A 7,218-nucleotide genomic window follows, 5' to 3' on the forward strand; every position below is an offset into this window, starting at 1 on the left:
CAGGATGGCTAAGCTTCGTCTCTCATACTTTGGACATATTGTCCGGAGGAAACAGTTGCTGGAGAAGGATGTCATGCTGGGTAAGGTCAGAGAAAAAGAGGAAGACCGCTAACGAGATGGATTGGCCAGGTGGAATCATTGTTGGACTCAAGTATGACAGTGGTAGTGAGGTTGGCCCAGGATCGGACATTGTTTCGTTCTGCTGTGCATGGTGTCGCTATGAGTCGGTTCCGACTTGATGGCACCTGACAACAACAACAACGACAACAACATGCGAACTCTCTTACTACCTTCTGAAGTATTACCCTCTTGCCTTCTTTCTACCTCAGAAAAGGGTAGCCTGTTCTTTTTCTTACCAATGATACTACTCTTGATTCCATTATTGCTATCTCTTTTCACTTTTGCTCTATCTTTTAGGCTGTGTATCTTCCCATCTTCAATCTCTCCTCTATGGCCCACAAATATGTCAGGACCTTCCCTATTCTGCAATAACCTCCCTTTGACTCTGCTACTCTGACCTTTACATCTTTTTGCCACTAAATTTCTAAAAGAATCTACAAATTCTGCTTTCACTTCCTGCTCATATATTTACTTCTTAACCTTGTGTAATATGGCTTCCACTGATGCCCATCTATAAGACCACCTTCTGGAAGATTCCCAGGAATTCCGTAGTTAATATATCTAATGAACTTTCTCAGTCCTTGTTATCTTTGACTTCTCGACAGCAGTTTCACTGCTGGGAACATTCTTCTGCTCTGACCTCTTAGCTATAATTTTCTGTGTCCTTTTATCTTTCTGGATACTTACTCTTCTACTTCTTTCATTAGTTACTCCTTCTACATCCTTTTCCTCCATAATGAAGGTATTCTCTTTAAAAAATTTTATACATGAGTTCCTTCAGTTTCTTTTTCTTTTCATTTATACGTTTCTCTCCTAATGATTCTCAAATCTAGCAATTTTCAGCTACATCAGTACTTTCTACTTAGGTAACCATCCAGGATTTTACATTCAGCATATCTAAAATGAAGCTTATCAAGTGACATTCACTTACTTCTAAACCCCATCTGATTATCTCTCTCTTTTTTAAAATTAATGTTACCCTATGAATAAGTGATGATTCAGTGGTTGAATTCTTTTCTTCCATGTGGGAGATCCAGATTCAATTCCGAGAATATGCAGCCATTAGTCATGTGTCAATGGAGGAGTTCATGTTACTATGAGCTGGAAAGATTTTAGTAGACTGTGGGGTAAAGCACTGGGCCACAAGTTCTGTTTGAACCACAAGGTCAGTGGTTCAAACTCACCAGTTGCTTCTTGGAAACTCTATACAGGGTTGCTATGAATCAGAACTGACTTGGCAGCAAAATAGACTAGGAAGAAAGTCCTGTGATGTACTTGAGAAATTTAGCCAATGTAAACCCTATGGATCACAATAGTCTGACCCCACTGTGCATGGGATAACCATGAGTTGGATACCAACTTAATGACAACTAATAACAGCAGCAACATTCATAATTTATCTTTAAATACTTGTAAGTCATTTTTGATTCCTCAATTCTCAGGCCCTATGCCTAACAAATTGTTGAGTAAGATGGTTCTATTGGCTGTATGGTACATAGGCTATTCCTATATACTTTGGAGTCAGATTAAGTCTGGGTTCAAATCGTGGTTTTGCAGTTTACTAACCTTTTGGCTTGAGCAAGTTACTTAAACATGCTGAGTCTTTCTCCTTATATCTAAAATGGGGAAAATAACATTTCTTAGATGGTCACTTGAGTGAACTGAATGAAATCATTACATTTTACAATTAATTTTAATCTATATTAGTTACTCATCCTTATTTTTCCTTTTCATTAAATAGAATAATATGTTTCAAGGTATTTCATGCAGTTCTTCACATTTTATGTTTTATTCTTTTCCTTTTCCTTCCTTCTTCTCCCTTTTCTTCCTTTCCTCTTTTGCCTTCTCAGTTCATGCCTGTGTTGTCTTTTGACTGGGACAATTGGCACAGTGACCTATATGGCCCTGATTCCTGCCCTGGACATTCAGATTCTTCCTACACACTCTTGGTTAGTTTTCTTCCCTTAGCCAGGCTCTGCTCAGGCCACTCCCTGGTTTAGAAACTATCAATGCTTTATCATTTCCTATCAAATTATGTAGGAAAAGCATATGGGGCAAGTTATATTTATGTGCCATATTTTTATATTGATATATTTAGCCATACGTGTCATGATTTCCCTACATGTATCCTGCAGTTTGACTCACTGGTACCACTTGCTGTTCCTTCAACATGTATTTACTTTTCTGTTCTGTTCTATTTCTTCCTGGTTCTGGAATGACAAGTAAATAGTCTTTATATACTAAATCGAGGAGTCCTGGTGTGGTTGTAGAAAAAGCATTGGGCTGCTAACTGCAAGGTCAGTAGTTCAAATCTGCTAACTACTCCTTGGAAACTCTATACAGGATCATTATGAGTCAGAACTGACTCAAGGCACTTAACAACAGCAATAACAACAACGATGCTTCCCCAGATCACTCAAACACTAATAACATCTCTTTCTTTGGCCGGACAAAGTTTTTGCATCTTTAATCTTCATTTTATTCTCTATTTTAATGGTTATTTGCATACTTATGCACATGTACCCAGACCATAAGACTTGAAGCTTTTTGAAACTGTGTCTAATTCATGCATCTATTTTTGAAGGACCTAATCTAATAGGCTCTCAATACACTTTGGCCCAACTAAATTACTAAATCTTTGATATATAGATATATTCTTGAAATTAAAAGTCACATAGACAATAGACCCATCATTTTTGAGAGGAGAAATAGAGAAAGGAAGAGGAATAAAGATGATGATAATAACAGTGAGAAGATGGAGACGAAGAAAGAAGGAAGATTCCCTTGAATATGAGGTAGTTATAGGGACTAGGCCAGAAAAAGAAAATGCCAAAGATAAGTCCCAGCCACTACCTATGTGCCAGTTTGTTGTACTGTGGAAGCTTGCATCTTGCTGTGGTACTAGAAGCTAAGACATTGGTATTTTCAATATCAGCATGGTCAGCATGGGGGAAAGGTTTCAGCAAAATTTACAGACTAAGTCAGACTAGGAAGAAAAGTCTTGTGACCTACTTCCAAAAATTAACTAATGAAAAACTTATGAATTACAATAGACATTGTGTGACTCACTTGCTTTGGATGCATCATGAGGAGGGATCAGTGGCTAGAGAAGGACACTGTGTTTAGTGAAGTAAAAGGCCAATGAGAGTGTGGGAGAACCTCAGTAGATGGATTAGCACAATAGCCACAATAATATTTGAACATGCCAGTGATAATAAGGATTATACAGGACCAGGCAACATTTTATTCTACTATACATAGGATTGTGTGAATCAGAGTCAACTCAATGTCGGTCATCTTTTGATCTAGGAATCCTAAGAAAAGTTTCAAGAACTAGGATTATCCTGATATAGTGAGGAATTTTGGAAAGCAGTCTCCATTCTAATCCCATTCTAATTCTTGGAATAATGTAATGAGTAATATTCTAAAACCGAAGATATGCTGGCAAACTTCCCTGTATTTGAAAACAGAAGAAACTCCTGGGGAAGAATAAGGCTAAAGAGAGGAAATGACAATGTATTGTAAAGTCTAGCTTTAAGCCATCATAGGAGTGTTCCAAATCCTGGCATGTGTCAGGCAGGCTGATGGGATCCTGGTGATCTTATTGTCACAGTAAAAAGGCAGATATATTGATGCAAGTAGAGATACAGCAGCCTATGTACTGCAGTTTAAAGTGTTGAAAAACAAATATGTCAGTTTGAGGACTAAGTTGTTCCTGACCCAAGCCATGGTATTTTCAACAACCTCATATGTATGTGAAAGTTGGACAATGAATAAGTAAAGCTTCAGAAGAATTGATACATTTGAATTATGGTGTTGGAGGAGAATATTAAAATTGCCATGGACTACCAGAAGAACAAACCAATTTGTGTTGGAAGAAGTACAGCTAGAATGCCCCTTAGAAACCAGGATGACCAGACTTCATCTCTCCTTCTTGGGACATATTATCAGGAGGGACCACTCCCTGGAGAAGGATATCATATTTGGTAAAGTGGAGGGTTGCAGAAAAAGAGGAAGACCTACAAAGAGATCGATTAGGATAGTGGTGGCAGCAGTGGGCTCAGGCTTAGCAATGATTGTGAGGTTGGCCTGGGACTGGAAAGTGTTTCATTCTGTTGTTCATAGGGTTGCTATGAGTCAGTGCCAACTCAATGGCACCTAACAACAGCAACAATAACAACTACAACAAGGTTCTAGCCTGTAAGTGATGAGTACATAAATTCTCAAGAAAAACTTCTTAATTGATTGTCCATAGGTTTATGACAGAATCTCTTAGAGTCAGATTTCTTCAGGGGGTGATTTAGTGGTAAGAGAAGTACCTCAGAAAATGCCTAGATTTCTCAAATCATGGAGTATTATGGGCACAATTAACCTTTGCTTGGCTAAAATCTAATAATAGTCATGTCATAACTCTCCTGCTGCTGTTTTTAAATGCCTGGATAGGGTTTCTAAGGAGCAGTTGATAGGTTTGAACCACTGGCTTTATGGTTAGCAGACTAGCGCTTATCCTATAGCACAATACTGGAACTCCCTAGTTGTCATTTATTTTACAACCTGAAATAACAAGTGACAATTTAGACGTAATCTGAAAAGTCTTTGAGCAGCCAAATTAAGTATGCTTTTTTTTTTTTTTTTTAAACATTCTTTAAGATGGAAAATAACAATTTAGCCTCCACCATTCTTCTGGTTAAGCCAGCATACATTTATGTGGTTAAAGTTCCATTTTAGGATTTGTCCTAAAATGAAGAGTATATAAAACACATTTTAAAGCATAATATAGCATATTGCCTGCTCTAGTGAACACATTTTGAACACATGAGGCAAATTCTTTGAGATGATGTGCTTTTGATGAGTTTTTCAGAGTTTGCCTGAGCAGTTATGGTTTGTGATGGCTCAGACCATGACTACCACCCTTTCTACAGCTTTGTGTGTTTCGAATTCGAACACACACCAATAGTTCATGAAAATTTTATCCACATATATATATTTTTTAAAGCTTTTTTTGTGTGTGTGAATTGAGTGAATGTTTACAGAAAAGATCACCAGTTTTACATTCAACAAATAGTACACTTTGCTTCATCTCAATGATTGTAATCCCTACATGGAACAACAGTTATTTCGCTTCCGCCCTTGGCACCCATCTTTCCATCCCTTCTCAACTTTGCCCTTAGGTAAATATTGTCCATTTGATTTTGAATGATTGAACATTCCATTATTAATAATGATCATACCCTACTAGTGTTGTTATTCCTCCGATATATACCTATCTACTGTTTGACTGAAAGTTGGGTCATGAGGGTGAGAAGGGTGGCCAAAGACCCTAGTCTCAGCTTCCTCCAGTCTTTTTCTGACCAGTAATCCCTATCTATATATATTAAAAAAATAATATTGAGTTTTGTTCCACATATTCTGCCACTCTATCCAGGACTTTCTAATATGACCCCTTTTAGAGTTGTTGGTAGTAATATCTGGGCATCATCTAGTTCTTCTGGTCTCAGGGTCATGGAAACTGATGCTCACATATTCCATTAGTCCAGTAGTCCAAGCATCTTCAATTTTATCACTCTTCTTTCTGTTGCACATGGAGAGACAAATAGCTGTACCTTAAATGACCACTCATGAGTCTTTAAAATCCCAGATGATACTCAACGAAGTAGGATTTAGAACATTGTCTTTATGGATTTTGTTATACCAATTGATCATTCTACCTATCATTTATCAAACACACTATCCTAGAGACCACAGAAGCAAGCAAAGACCACAGAAATGGCCAAATTATTAATATTGGTGTTGTAATTTGAATGTAAGATTTAAAAAAATCAAATTAACTTTATTCTCCCAAATGGTTGTTTATGCTTTTTGCACCATTAAAGGGAGTGATTTGAAATGATGCTTTCTTAGCTTGCCTGTTTTTGTTCACCCTAGACAGTTTCTTCCATTTTATAGACCTTACTTTTTAAGGGGTTCTAAAATTGCTTTTTGCAGAAACTTCAAGCAGTTTCTATTTAGCTTTTTTGATTATGCTTTTCTTTGAATTCTGATGCCTTTCTTTCAAATTTGCATGTTTGGTTTTAAAATAATTCTACTAGCATCATGGTCTCAGACATTTATGATTCCATGATTTCTCTAACAAGATTCGGAAAAGTTGACTAAACCTTCAAAATATTATGGAAAATAAATTAGCTTGTGAGAACAGCCTAGTATTGCTTTCTGTTGATTTACTACTTGTTTGACAGGATGTTGCTATCATATTTTCCACGACTAAGTTCATGTGGGAACACTTAGGAACAACTCCATAACTGTTACATCTGTGGACAATATCAGGCTTTTTCTGAATTTCCCTCATTATGTTCTGTATTTTCACTGGTTTCAAGTTTACTCATCAAACTTCCTGTTTTTAACCACTCCTAGTTGAAAATACAATGTGAAACTATCTACTTGAAACATTTAAATGTAGTGTAACTTTACAGCATACATATCTCTCAAATTTGGAGGCTATTTTGTATTTGAGGGGGAGCTAGTTTTTGAATAAAGAACTAAGTTTAGGTATGCATGCATATTTGTTTAAAAATAGTGTCAGAATGACAGTGGTAATTTAACTGATCTGAGGGGATTAGTGTGTGTGTGTGTGTGCTCAAAGTTAAACTAAAAAAGTAACCACTAATTCTTAACAGAATGGATTCATTGAAAAAAAAAAAAACAAACCAAACCAAAACAAAAAAATCTATAAAGACTTTCCCAGATGTTATGTAATCTAGAAGACTAACATTACATGTTTTTCTCACCAGATACCAAATTCTTCCCAACAGGTAGTGATGATTAGATATGCTTTTGACTTCACTTACTGTAGGAGCTATGTTTATACTATATGATGTTGGCCACTTTTGATTGGAACAGGAATGGTAACATGACCTGACAACTGAAACCTAGTTTAGTTTTGCCATAATCAGAATTCCAAGATGGCCCTCATCTTCCTTTTTCTAGACACAATGTTAATCTGAAGCTAAGAAGTATTGCTATTATTGTTGTTATTAAGTGCCATCAAGTTGGATTTCTGAAGAGCAACTGGTGGGTTTGAACTGTCAACATTGTGGTTCG

Source organism: Chrysochloris asiatica, unplaced genomic scaffold (genome assembly GCF_000296735.1).
Source record: "Chrysochloris asiatica unplaced genomic scaffold, ChrAsi1.0 scaffold00120, whole genome shotgun sequence".
NCBI lineage: Eukaryota > Metazoa > Chordata > Mammalia > Afrosoricida > Chrysochloridae > Chrysochloris > Chrysochloris asiatica.